Below are 14,587 nucleotides of genomic sequence, written 5' to 3' on the forward strand. Positions count from 1 at the left end.
AGATTCACAAGGTTCAATCCTTCTTGAGTATGGGCTTTGTAAAATCTTTCTTGCTGATAGGTCAGTTTTCTCATGCCACCTACTTCTGGGCTCATTCTATACACACAGAGTGATAAAAAGCACAATGACTTAAGATCAGATGGGCTAGACGCCATCTCCTAGAAGTTGCCATATTCCATTTGGAGACTCTAAATGATATCCAGGAGCAGTTTTTACATCTTCAGCATCCCTTAAAGTATGATTTGCAACTCAAATGCCCAACTGACATATAAAACACACCAGAACAGGGATCACAAGGTAATCTTCAGCTCATTTTGTATATGAAAGAAAGTGAATCTACTATTATCATGTCTGATTTTTTAAACATGGTAGGAATTAAATCTTTGAGTGAGTCTTTCCCAGGTTTTAAATGTCAGAATCTAGCTTAAATTTAAACAAGGCAAGCTGGCTGAACAGAATATTTCTACTTTTGTTCTTCAGTATGTAGTCTCTTGATTCATAATCTCTAAATCATACTTTTATGGTACAGTCTTTATATTCTTTATAAAATACTATCTCTTTATCACTTGATACTTATTAACATAGTATATTTGTTTCTGTTGAAGGTAAATATGAAGCATATTTTGAGACTGCCTCTTCAAGCAGTTATTCCTAGTTGATAATGTCAAAGGTATCCTGTAGATATGGCCTGAGCAGAAAGTGATATTTTTTGGTTGTGTACTGAAGTTGGGCTGCTTTAGATTGTCTCTCATTGCACCCTCATTACTGCATGTAGATACAGCTGGAATTTTGCTCGTGGAAGAAGCAGGTGCTTTTCTGGGAAGAGTTACAATTATATACAGGACCCAAAGATGCTCAAGGGTATTTGACCATTTCTGTGCTGGAGGCTGACACTTGTTTTCATAAACTTTATAACAAAGCTGGAGCCTCTCTGTCAATTATGCAGACCAAATGTCTGTGCACAGTGGGATCTTCTTGCTAAATTTGGAATGGCACAGGACCAACTCCTCTCTAAACTCCTGGGTGCAAGGTGACCTCTCTTACAACAGAAGTAATACTATATGCCTCTATTAAAATGACTTTGTGAAGAAGAGAGCAAAAGGAACTATAACAATTGAAACATATCATATTCCATTGATGTAATGCTGGGCTATAAATCCAAGGTCAGTGTCCAGTGCTTTAAAAAATTAAGGAAAGTTTCTATACTTCATTCTAGTTTTAAGGTAGCTATTCTAAATTTTATTTAGTCTTCAAACCATATGCCATATTCAACTTTCATTTATGAGTCATCATGTGCCGCAAAGATTAAGATAAGTTTCAGTGGAATTTTGATTAACAACTCTATGTGGGATTTCCCAGTAGGAGCTGGGAAAGGAGCAAAAAAAAAAAAAAAAGAAAAATGAAACAGAAATATATTTTCTTGAACCCATGGTCACCTCTATTAATTTTCTAATTCCCACCTTAGAAGGTCTTCATGGATTTTTACCATCAAGCCCTTTCTAAGCCCTTTTATGGGAGCTTGATAGTGTGTTAATTACAAATGTCACTGGTGCAGCTGAAAGTTTGAAAAAATCAGGTTGACATACTAACATCTACTACATTTAATGTTTCTTTCTGGAGGTTAAACTGTCTTTATTGGTTATGGCAAGGGTGTGTCTTGACGTAGACTGACAATCCAAAGATGGGAAAATATGAGTACATCCCCAATTTGAAGGAGAAGTTTAAATTGATTTGTAATAAAACAAATTTTAATATTGTGTGTTTATTTAAAAATCTCAGCAAATAGAAAAACTGAGTATATAGCTGGAAAATCATAATTTTTCTTAGAAGATGAGTAAAATTACCCAAACACCCAAACAGAGCTCTTAAAAGTAAGCATTATTTTATTTTCATGGTTTATAGATTACAAAATTATTTTCAACTTGATTTGTCTTGCTTTTAAATTTACCTTATCAATTTCAAAATTTAGTTTCCTGTTAGTAAAACATACAAAATCAATTTTGTTATAACCCTCCAGTATATTATTGCATACCTCTGTTTACATTGAGAACACATGGCTGTCAAATTTTAGCTCCATTTGGGGAAAAGAAACATCAGGTGCCTTAAAGATAATTATAATACGTTATTCAGATACATAAATTATAAATAGTTCTGTGTTAGTGCTTTTCATCTCTAAATTAAAAACTGAAAATCTTTGCCAAGTAAAATTTCCTTTCAAGGTGTCTTGAAAATATAGGTATGAACCATTTTAAGTTCTATTTTTTGTTAGTGTGTCAGATCTGTTTATAACTCAAATCTATATTTTAACTCTTAATATAAGAACCAAGGGACCATATAACCTAGAATAGATTCTCCAAGTTATTTCTAGGTCACACCAGTATATCAATACTGTACTTCTTTGGATTCAATATGTTTTCTTTTCTGATAATGGTTTAATAGTCTTCCAATTAATCTACCTTGCCCTTTATTCACTAATTGCTTATAATTACATCACAAATTATTGACTGTTTTGTGAGTAAGTTAGACAGCTTCCTGTTACTATAATAAAATACCTGAGATCATCAACTTGAAAATAGAAACAGTTTATTTTGGTTCACAGTTTTGGAGGTTTCAGTTCATGTTTTTTTTTTTTTTTTTTTGCCTCATTGCTTTGGAATCTGTGGCAAGGAATCAAATCATATCAGAAGCATGGAGTGGAAGAAGGTGCTCATCTCAATATGGTCAAGAAGCAAAATGGGAGTGTGAGGGTCAGACAGACACAAACCAGCAGTTCTACAATCTCCTTTAAGAGCATGTCCCCAGGGACAGGAAGTCCTCCACTAGGTCCTATGTCTTAAAGATTCCACCACTTTCCAACAGCTCCAAACTTGGGATTAAATTGTTAATACATGGGTCTTTGGGGGAACATTTAATATTTAAACTGTAGCAATGAATATGGGTACAGTGCGAGATGAAATTATTGACTCATACTTGGGAAGAAAGTAAGGTCAAATCATTTAAAGGAAAATATAAAGACAGTGTTTTCTAATCTTTCAAAATAGGGGTAGAAGATAAAGATCAATATTTAGAGTATGTTTGGAGGGAAAATGACACTACTTTTGGTATCCATGCATTTTTTTTTACCTAAAAATTCTCAAAGATTATTTATGCAGAAGAGAGAGGGAGAAATAAGGGGTGTGTGTGTGTGTGTGTGTGTGTGTGTGTGTGTGTGTGTGTGTGTATGTTTTCTTTGTAGGGAATTAAAATATACTGAAAAGGGTGATGAGATTGAGTAATTGGTGTTCCAAGATAAACCCATGTGAATGAGTAATACCATCTTGGAGGTAAAAAGTTAAATAAAATGTTTAAGATTTTAAAACAGACAATTTAATGTTTTCAATTAATGCAATGATATTTTAACTATACTAATATTGTATATTTACATTATATTTCTTTTGGGAAGGAAATTGGAAAAGTAAAATGTAACAGAAAAAGGGAAATATTTCAAGAAGAAGGGTTGAGAGAGAGAAATTTTGAAGACTAGGAAAGCATGGGAAAAGTGCTTAGAAGGAAAAGATGGAGTCAGACAGAAAGATATGGAGGTAGACAGACTAATTTATCTGGTTATAAAAGGTACTTAAATTCTTATAGTCACAGGATGTGAAACATTGGAGTCATGAACTTGAGAACAAATAAAAACAGCTCCCGTCAAATTCCCTTAAAATGGTAATAAGCCAGATCAGGCTTTGCCTGAAGCTCTTCAGTTGCTCTTGTCTTTAATTTTCAGAGAAAATCCCTGAATAAGGCTGACACAGAACCTCAGTAGAAAAGTATTCGTATGTGTATGTTTCCCAGGCAGGGGTCAGAGAATGGAGAACTCTAGAAATCAAATTAAGAATGAGAATCTCATTTAGAGAAAAGTCAGGAAAATATGGGAAACTGGAAGTGAATGAAGGAAGCCAGAAACAAAGTCCAGGGAGAAATAGAATAGTGTTGGGCAAAAGTTTTGAGAGCAAAGCCTGCCCTTCTTATCCCCTCCCAGGCTAAACTTTGTCTCCTCCTTGACAAGGGACATGTGACTGTTTGAAATTCAGAAAGTGCCATTCTGTAGACATTATATTTTAGACAACTTCCCTAAATTCTTTCTTCCTCCATTTTTCTCAACTTTTAAATCAGGAGACACTATCTACTGAATGAGGTTTGTCTCTTTAATCTAAATTGTTCATCTTCTTTGCCTTGATCACCAAATTCTTTTCCTTTCTGTCTTTGAATAATCGTTTTTATTCTGAACAGTGTTCTTTTTTTATGTTTAAACTATTTTTTAAAAAGTTCATGTATGCATGATTACACACACATACTCACCCCTATGCATTTTAGGAAGAGAGATTGAGAGTACTGCATGGTGTCTTAGACTAAATTTTTGGATGGTCCTAGGATCTAAGGGAAGGCTGATGTTTCAAGATTTTGTCCTCTTCAACCAGAAACTTGTAGGTTTCAAAGCAGTAATGAGTTATCCCCTGAACTCAAGCCTAGGTCGACTGGAGAGTCTTGGCAATCTGTCTCCTCTCCAATGTTATTAATGATTTCTTAATGGTTGTCAGAGAACCGCTGTTTCAGTCAGCTTTTTTTGGCTGCTGTGACTAAAGGATCCAGCCAGAACAATTGTAGGGAGGAAAAGTTTATTTAAGGGCTCAGAAAACTTTTTTTCATAACTGTCACCAAACAGAGTTACTGGCACCTAGCCACAAAAATAACTGACAATATAGCATCGAGCGTTAGCCTGGACAGTCTGGAATCTCAACAACCAGGATTGAAAGGCATAACTCACTCACCCTCAGTCTCGCTGACTGGTATAAGTCCTGTAGCTAAAAATCAAGGGGGTTTAAGATTTAATACACAGTTCACATTGGCCTATATCTAGGACCTTCCTGCAGTACTCAGAGCACGAGAGTGTTGCCTATTCCAAGGTCACAAGGAGGGAAAAAGAAAATGCCTGAGCTTCCTGAGCTAGGTTTACTCCTTCCTTTCAAGTCCACACTTTTCAAATCTTTCTGTTCCTGATTATCACAGTGAATTTGGCTAAAAGCCACCAGCAATATCTATGCCAGCACCTGAATGCCATGCTGCCTAGACATCAGATTAAGAAGTCCATCACTTTTAAAATAAGCCTCACAGAAAAACTCAGGTCATGGGCAGAAAGCAGACAACATAGTCAGAACATAATGTGAATGGCCTCTAGTCTAATTACCAATAGTGTCCTCCTTTTCCTCTAAACCCTCTTGAGCCTTGTCTTCACTGTGCATGTTCCTATTGGCATTCTGGTCTTCTGAGTTCCCACCAGAATCAGCCATTAAGCTCTGCTTACAACAACCTAAAGCATGTCCAGCTTGCATTCATTGCTAACCATCTTAAAATTACTCCCACCAATCCACAAAGCTCCAAAAGCTTCTGAACCACATGGTCAGGTCAGTCACAGCAATGACCTCAGTTCATGGTACCAATTTCTGTTTTAGTCAGCTTTTTTACTGCTGTGACTAAATGACCCAACCAGCACAACTGTAGAGGAGGAAAAGTTTATTTGGGGACTCACAGTTTCAGAGGTCTCAATCCACAGACAGCAGGTTTCATTCCTTGGGGCTGAAGATGAGGCAGTACATCATGGCAGAAGAGGTCGGCAAAGGGAAATAGCTCACATGAAGAGAGAGAGAGAGAGAGAGAGAGAGAGAGAGAGAGAGAGAGAGAGAGAGAGAGAGAGAGAGAGAGAGAGAGAGAGAGAGAGAGAGAGAGAGAGAGAGAGAGAGAGATCCACTCTCCAGATACCAGATATATACCTCATAGCCATGTCCTCAATGAACCACTTCCTCCAGCCACAGTTGCCTCCAGTTACCACTCAGTTAATCCCACCAGGGATTAATTCAATGATTAGATTAATGCTATGGCTCAATCATTTCTCCTCCAAACCTTCTTGCATTTTCTCTACCGTAAGCTTGGGTGACACCTCATATCCAAACCATAACCATCTAATTCTCATGCCCATTCAATGAAGTAATAAAACTTTTGCTGTTTTCCTGCACATTGATCCTACTCTTTAATATTTTGTCTACCTTGCTTCTACACAGCTCATGTGCTTCTTATGTTTAATATGTAATCCAAGACTCTAGAGCTACCAGAATTCCTTGGAATTATTTTGTACAAATATTCTCATTTTTGCCTACTTGAAAACATAAACCGATGCAGATATTTTATTTTTCTTGCCTCAATAATATCTATTCAAGAGTATATTTGGAAGTTATTAATGTCCAGTAAGTAAATGAAAATTAGTGGTAAGTGAAGATTTCCTCATAGTTTGAGTCCTTACAAAATGAGAACTAGAGGATTTCTACACAAATAAATTCCTGACATCAGCTTAAGTGTAGTATTCAAATTTGTTGCTGCTTTTTTTTTTTTGGTGGTATCTGTGCTCTTTTAAAAAAGAGTCTGAAAGACTTTTATTGAAATTTCTCAAGGATTCTTTAAAAATGTCTCAAGAACATTTAATGATGTCTTGAAAATAGGTCCAGGTCAAATGTTATATAAGAGTAACTTTTGCATATTTCTAAGAGCAATTTATGAATATTGAGTATTATTCTAAATCAACATTTTAAGATGAGTTCATGACACTTGATAAATCTGAAGATAGCATTGAATTGCCATCACATATAACTTTGTGATATTCCCATGCCCAGATGACCTATTTTCGTCAGTAGCCATCCCATCTCCTTTTAATGCCCTCTCAAAATGTTGTTCATTTCAAAATGATGACATTTACCTTTATTTACATTTGAGGAGATTGTTCATCTGTGATACTCTTCATCTAAAGTATATTCAAATGACCAATTTGAAAAAAATAGTAAGATGAAATAGTCACCACTGATTAAAATGTTCTCATGTAATACTGAACAAGAGAATTACAAGGGTCTTACAAAGACTGCTTCACAATATTAGCTTGGTAAAATTGTGGCTGTTTTATTAACATGATCTCAAGTCACTGCTTAAAACAAATCAAACAAGATATCAGATTCTTAGATGATTAAGATTTTTTTCATTTTCAACCTAGAGGGACCTTTTTTTCCCACAATTTGAAATTTAAAATATTTGTATTTGAGTAGCCTGACCTAATGTGTTTTGATAGTGCTAAAAAAATTAATAAATGAAATTTAAATTTGTTTGTAATCTAAACTTATCTTCCAAACTTAAGAGATGTTTCTATGAGTGAACACCAAGAACCTTATGTTCATTGTAATAACTAGTCTCCATAACAACCATATAAATATTATCTCCATTTTATTTATTTTGCAGATGATAAAACAGAGCCTCGGGGAGAATAACTTAGTTTTAGAGACTAGAACCATAATAACAGGAAATAGAGACACAATGATCCCCTGAAAACACCAGAGAGTGGTTTCAGGTGGGTTTCTATGGGTTTCACCTGACTCACATTCTTACATATTTGTCAAAGTATTAAACTTTTTTTATTGAGATTGTTCATCTGTGATACTGAAGAATATTCAAATGGCCAGTTAGAAAATGACACTACTATGAAAAAGCCACCATAGACTAAAATCTGCTCATATAATATCCAACAAGGAAATTGTAAGGCTCTTAACAAATGTTCTTTCCCTATATTTAAATTATAAAACAGAATGTAGTAAAGTAATATCATCCCAAATCAGCCATGTGAACATTCCTGAAGTTTTTTTTTTTTTAAAACATCCTCCTCCAAAAGAAGCACTGAAGAAATAGACCCCACATGACTAACATGGAATGTTAGCATAGATTATTTATATATTTATATATTTGTTTTATTGTTATTGTTGGATAATGGAAAGTGAATTTTACAAGGTGATAATTTCTTGTGTTTCTGTGAAACTACAGAAAACAATAGAACTGGGAAGTTCTTAAATATTGGTGGAATAGGCAATTATTGTATGTATAAGTCTGATCTGCAGACAAATACTCAGACTAAATCCTTAGCAGTGTTCTCAGAAAAAAACCTTTTCTCTATTTATTTTTAATCAAATGATGGAGGAGTGAAGATCATGCCTCCATACTCCATATTTGTGAAAAAGCAACTAAAAAATTATCTAAAAAATGGATTTATTTGAATTCTACCACATCCACATTCTTTTAAGTTTAATACTCTTTGAACTGTATAAATATGTACTTGAAGTTAATTGAGTCCTGCTGAATAAAGAATCAGAGTTCTTATATTTCACACTTGATGAGAAACAGGTTTATGAACTTCCTCCAATTATTTTCACTCCTCACCTGAACTCTATATTTAAAGAAACAGGCAACACTCACAAGAATTTTAAAGCATTTACAGACTAATTGAGGAAAGGAGATTCATATTATTGAGACAAGTCTGGATCGCTAACACATATATGTAACCAGTGCTAGCTTGTATAGCACACACAGAAGATATAGGAAAAGGAAAATAGTTTTTGTAGTTTGCAAAAGGTGGTAAGTGATCTCTGTTATGATAAAGATAATTCAAATTCATTTATTCAATAACAGAATCCTATAGCACATCAGTTTGGTGGAGAATTCTACTTGTACAGTATAGCTATAGAAAACTGGATTGGAGAAGATTTATCTACCTTTGACTATCTTGTATAATAATCAACTCAAGTTATCAGAGGAGAATTATTTTTATACTTAAATATTTTGTCCTTTGCCATGATTTCTGCTAGGTTGGAGTTGTTAAACCAATGAAAATATCCACCCATTTCCTCTTGATTTTTTTCATCAAAGAGCAGTTGAGCATGACTATCTCTAAGCTTCTGATCTCAAAGCTTCTAATCTCTGACATCAGGGATTATTTTTTAGACTCAGAAACTTACAGAATAATAAAGTGTGAGAATCTGGCTTCTACTTAATTTTTAAGAAATAGGCTTAAATCAAATCCATTACAAACAAATAGTTAAACAACACCATTTTTTACTGAACTTGATAAACCATTTTCCTTATCATCTCACCCTATAAAGGAATAAAAATAATTCATATTTCCTGGGCGTGTGGATCAATTACACAGTTTTTTTTTTCAAGCAACACAGGAGAATAATCTGCCAATTTATGAACCACATTATGGTTAGAGTCTGGTTAGACTTTCTATTCAGATTATTGAAAGCTATATTGTTGGATCATTTTATATGGTAAAGGATCAGAAGTCAAAATCAGAGTATTGTGAGTATAGACATATATTTAAACAGAATCTATTAAAGGAGGTGTTGACCTTTGGTACCAGTGGGAATGACACCAACAGAACAATGTTCCTCTATATAGGCTATTATATAAATATTTGGCACAGCAGAAAAAAAAAATAGTCATCCCAAAGATTCATAGACTCTTCTGTCTAAGTGGCTTTCATTTTTAGCCTTTCTTCCCAAATACGTTGTTACAGAGGGAGCAAAACCAAAAATGCTAACAGGGCACAAAGAAAAGAGATAGACTAAAAATACAGTTTCTTGAAATACCTAAGAGCATGTGATTCCCAGAATTTCAGGATAGGCATAATATTGAATGAATTGGGTTCTCATGGAGAAACATTTACAAAAAAAGTATATGACAATATCGCATGCAGCTAATGAGAGAACGAAAAAGGGTAAGGAAGAGAAAGACTGTCCTTTGGCAAACAGCCATCCCTCACTGCAGTGAGCCTTTGTAGCTGCCAAAAGTGATGCAGTAATTATTAATGGGGTCAATTTTATGGGGCAGAACTGGTTATCATTGTGCTATAAGGGTGTGGGGCATGTGTGTGTGTGTGTGTGTGTGTGTGTGTGTGTGTGTGTGTGTCGCTTGAATTCTGTTTTACTGGCTGCCTGAGCACAAAATGATTTTGTCTCACTAGAATTCCCTTGCCTTGCTTTATATTTCCTGTATTCTGTTTTCACACACATACAGAAGAGGGTGAGTTTTAATACCCAAATATTTTCAAAGTAAATGTATTATAGTATAGGTAAACTCTTACTTCAATATACCTGTTGAATATTTTAAAGAAGTTGGGTTTTTAATTTTTTTTTTCTAAAAGTCTGGAGGACTGATTTGTGTATGTCTGTATATATGATACAAAAGTGATGATTTTCTGGTCTGTGGAAAAATAAAGTCTCCTAAATGTGGAAGTACATGGGCACTGTGTTCTTAGGGTGTGAAGAGAAAGAACCTCATTAAAGAAATTAGGCAATTAGCTGTGGTGCAGAGGAACCAGCTGTCCAAGGGAGGAGTCTGTTAGAGCCATTGCTTGAGCAGGAGGATCTACAGTGCATGAGCCCAGTCCATGGACAGCTGGAGATCTTGCCAGTTACCTCCGTTATGGTGTCTCCCTAGACCATGTCTGCAAGTAGATTAAGAGCTTTCCTCATACTTTTCTAATAAAGGAAGGCTAGAAAGTAGCAAGGAAAAGTCCAGCACTGACATCCTTCTCATATCAAATGGTATTTCCTTTCAATATCATGTGTCTTTAGTGAATAAGTTGAAGATGTAATAATTTACAAAGTAAAACAAGTTAGTCAAATGTAAAATTGTCAGTGTGATAGCATTGTTGGCATGGTTACTTAAGTAGGTATTTCCTTCACTTTAAATGATTTTGACTCATTAGAATTCCCTTTCATTTACAAACACATACACCAGAAACTAAGGAGAAAATATCTCCTGAAAAAATTGAACTTAAGCCTAGAATAGTCTTGCTAAACCAACTTAGAAAATAGTCAAAACTATATTGATTTAGATCCAAATCATAGGAAGATGTTCTGTGTTTGAAAATGAAGCTATACCATAATATTCAAGGATGTTTCCAAATGGAATTTTGTTAGGTGAAAGTTTGGTAAGTGAAAAAAAGTCTAAAAGATGTAAAATAAAATAATACTAGAAAAAATCATAATAATATATTATCAAATATTAAGACGAGTTCTCCTGAGAAATAGATTGATATTGGTTTTCATGTTTTTGTATTCTTTTGAACTTTCCAAAGCGAGTGTTTATTATTTATGAACATTCTATTTTTATTCTATAAAAGCTATTTTAAACTTCCATTTCAGCAAAATAACTAGTTATGTTTTCATGAATTTCATATAAAATATTACTATTTTCAATAAAGTGAGTAAATTACATTCCCTGAGAATTTTATGTTCTTAGATAATTCATTTATCTTAATTTATGGAAACTTAATTGTGCTAAGGCTGAAAAGAAACCTATATTCATATTTTTCATTTTTTTCAGTAATACCTGTTTTATTTTTTCATTTGTGATAGAATCAAGGGTAATACATTGCATTTACTTGTTATAGTTCTTTAGTAAAGTATAATTTAGATAACGTATAGATATTTCTTGGTAATCTTTCATAACAATCAGATCTTTACCTTCCTGTGACTTTTTTATTTTTCATAGAATGTCAGATTATTTTAATTTTTTTTAAATTATTTTCTCCTGATTAGTTTCAGCTTAACCTTGGTTGCAGAAACACTGAAAATAATTTTACCTCCTTCTTGTGTATCTTATTGGGAGTTTATGGATGAATGTGGCTTGTTTTTTTCAATTCCAAAAATGATGCCTTGGTCCAGGTGGCATCTGACAGATTCTTCATTTTAAAGAATATTTTTCTGTTTGAAATTCCACAGTATTGCCAATGGAGCAATACTTTCAAACTGTTGAAATCCTATTACATAGCAGTTTGTCTTACAGTAGTTTTATATCCATTGGTTGTTTTTGCATGAATCAAACATCACCGTGGTGATAATGTTATAATTCTATCAATCCTATATTTGCAGACTGGCACACTGTAAAGAAAACTTTTTACCTTTTTTCTGTCATCTTCCCAAATTGATGTTTCCCTTTTCTACCTCTGGTCATGTCTCTCAGAGCCTTATTTTTACAGGAGAATAATACAAACATAAAAGATCTAGTATTATGGTTTAGATGTGGTGTTTCCCAAAAAGTTCATGTATGAGATGATGTAAAAAGGTTCAGAGGAGAAATGATTGGGTTATGAGAGTCTTACCCCAATCAGTGAATTAATCCCCTGATAGGCATTAACTGGGTGGTAACTGAAGTGATAGGATGTGGCTGGAGGATTGAGAATTGGGTGCATGGCTTTGGGGTATATATTTGTATCTGGCAAGTGGAGATCCTGTTCATCATGTAAGCTGTTTCCCTCTGTCATACTCTTCTGCTGTGAGCCCCAAGGTATAGAGCTGGTCTTCTGTGGACTAAGATCTCTAAAACTGTGAGCCCCTAAATAAACTTGTCCTCCTTTACCGTTGTTCTGGTCCAGTCATTCAGTCACAGCTGTGAAAAAGCTGACTAAAACCTTCGAGCACTTTCTAGATACTTGGAAGTCTGAGTTCTGTCAGTGGGTACTAAGGAGAATTGCATAAATACATGGGTTAGATGGAGAAATGATGGATAGAAGGATAGATACATAGATAGGTAATAGGTGATGATAGAGATATTTTATTTTAATCAAGACTGTGCTCAACTCCTAAAGCTAATCCCACCCCATAAAGTTCTTTCTTTCCTCTTCTATTGCATATGTGCACTTCACTTCTCCCAAAGAAAGAACTTAGTTCCCAAAAGGATCATTATTTTCATTCCTTCCAAGATTGATTCCTGCTCAATCCTACAATACACTAAAATAGTATTAAAATTGCTATGCTCTCACTCCTATCATCATCAAGAACTAGGGCTAGCTCAGTGGAACAGTGCTTGTCTAGCAAGCCCAAAACCCTGGGTTCATTCCCCAGTGATGGGAGAGGAAAAAATCAAAACTTACTACTACCAATATCAGACCTAATATGTAATGTTGGTGATTTCTCTGCAAACAATCTTCACTCACTCTTTCTTTCTTTCTTTCTTTCTTTCTTTCTTTCTTTCTTTCTTTCTTTCTTTCTTTCTTTCTTTCTTTCTTTCCTTCCTTCCTTCCTTCCTTCTTTGTTTTTTTCTTTCTTTCTCTTTCTTTCTTTCTTTCTTTCTTTCTTTCTTTCTTTCTTTCTTTCTTTCTTTCTTTCTTTCTCTCTTTCTTTCTTTCTCTTTCTAGTGTATCCTAACTAGGATGTTCCATCAAAACACTATGTTCAAAAGTAGAAAAATTCTACTCTGAAGTTGAGATTAATTCTTCTGTATGATTATATCATTAATATTACAATGTCATATTTCTTTCTTTCTACTTATTTTCTTGTTTGTGTTTGCTCCCTTCACACCCATTTTTATTTATTTAAAAATATATAAATAATTGATATGATTCTAAATTAAAAATATATAAATGGAAGTATCTCAATCCCTTCTCGGTCACCCAATTCTCTATGTAACCACTTTCTTTAGAATCTGGTTGATCTTTCCTTAACTTTGATTTAAAAAAAAATAAAAATTTCATAAACTATATGTAAATATATATTTGATGCCCTTTTTATGCTCGAACAATAGGATGTAGAGTAAAAAAAAAAAGAATTTCCTCCTTTTTTCCCACTTCACAATATATATCCTATAAATCATGCAATTTTAATTCATAAAGTTCATCCTCATTTTTATTACTTGATTGCATAGTTGTCATTTGTATGTGCTTAACATAATTCAACCAATTTTCTATTAATAATCATAACTCATTTTCATTATTTTGTTATTAGAAATATTGCTGAAATAAATATTTCAGAGTTGCAATCCTTATTGTTCTTGGAGATAGATTTTAAAGATCAGTCTTTTTAAATGGGATTAATAGTAGGGCATGGTGGCACATGCCTGTAATTTCTGAAGCTCAGGGAGCTAAGGGAGGAGGACTGTGGATTCAAACCAGCCTCAACAAAAACTAGGCGCTAAGCAACTCAGTGAGAACCCATCTCTAAATGAAATACAATATAGGGCTAGGGATGTGTGATCGAGAGCCCCTGAGTTCAATCCTGTGTAATCCCTCTCCCACAAAAAAAAAAAAAAAAAAAAAAGAATTAATAGGCTTAAGGATAGTTCCATGCATAATTTCTTTCTTTAGCTATTTGCAAGTTCTGAACAATGTTTTTTTCTACCATCAACAATCTGGGAGACAGACTGTGTTACACACCTCAGCAACAGAAGACATGGCAAGCTCTGAAGTTGTTTCCTGACAGATGAGAAATGGTATTATGAGGGCAATTTTATTTTATTTTGTATCTCTCTCTCTCTCTCTCTCTCTCTCTCTCTCTCTCTCTCTCTCTCTCTCTTGATTCTAGGGATTGAATTTAGGCCCAAGGACGCAGTTTGCCTTATGAAGCAAACATTCTACCAATGAGTTTCACCCACCCTTTTTAATTCTCTTATTATGACTGAAGTTGAATATCTTTTCATAAATTTATAGGCCATTTGGAGAATTCCTAGAGGAAATCTTTATTCATGTTATTTTAAATTTTTCCAAATGTCTAATCTTTTATACTCATTTTAATAAGGTTCTTTTTGTATAAAGGGTATAAGAATAATTACCATACTAATTACATTGCTTTGTCTTATTTGATGCTTATATTTTCTCCCATTTTTGGAAAATTTAGCTGTTAGATTATGTTCATGGTGATTTTTATGTTACACATTTTTATTTAATTAAATTTGTCAATAT

The sequence above is a fragment of the Ictidomys tridecemlineatus genome, chromosome 7, assembly GCF_052094955.1.
Source record: "Ictidomys tridecemlineatus isolate mIctTri1 chromosome 7, mIctTri1.hap1, whole genome shotgun sequence".
Taxonomy (NCBI): Eukaryota; Metazoa; Chordata; class Mammalia; order Rodentia; family Sciuridae; genus Ictidomys; species Ictidomys tridecemlineatus.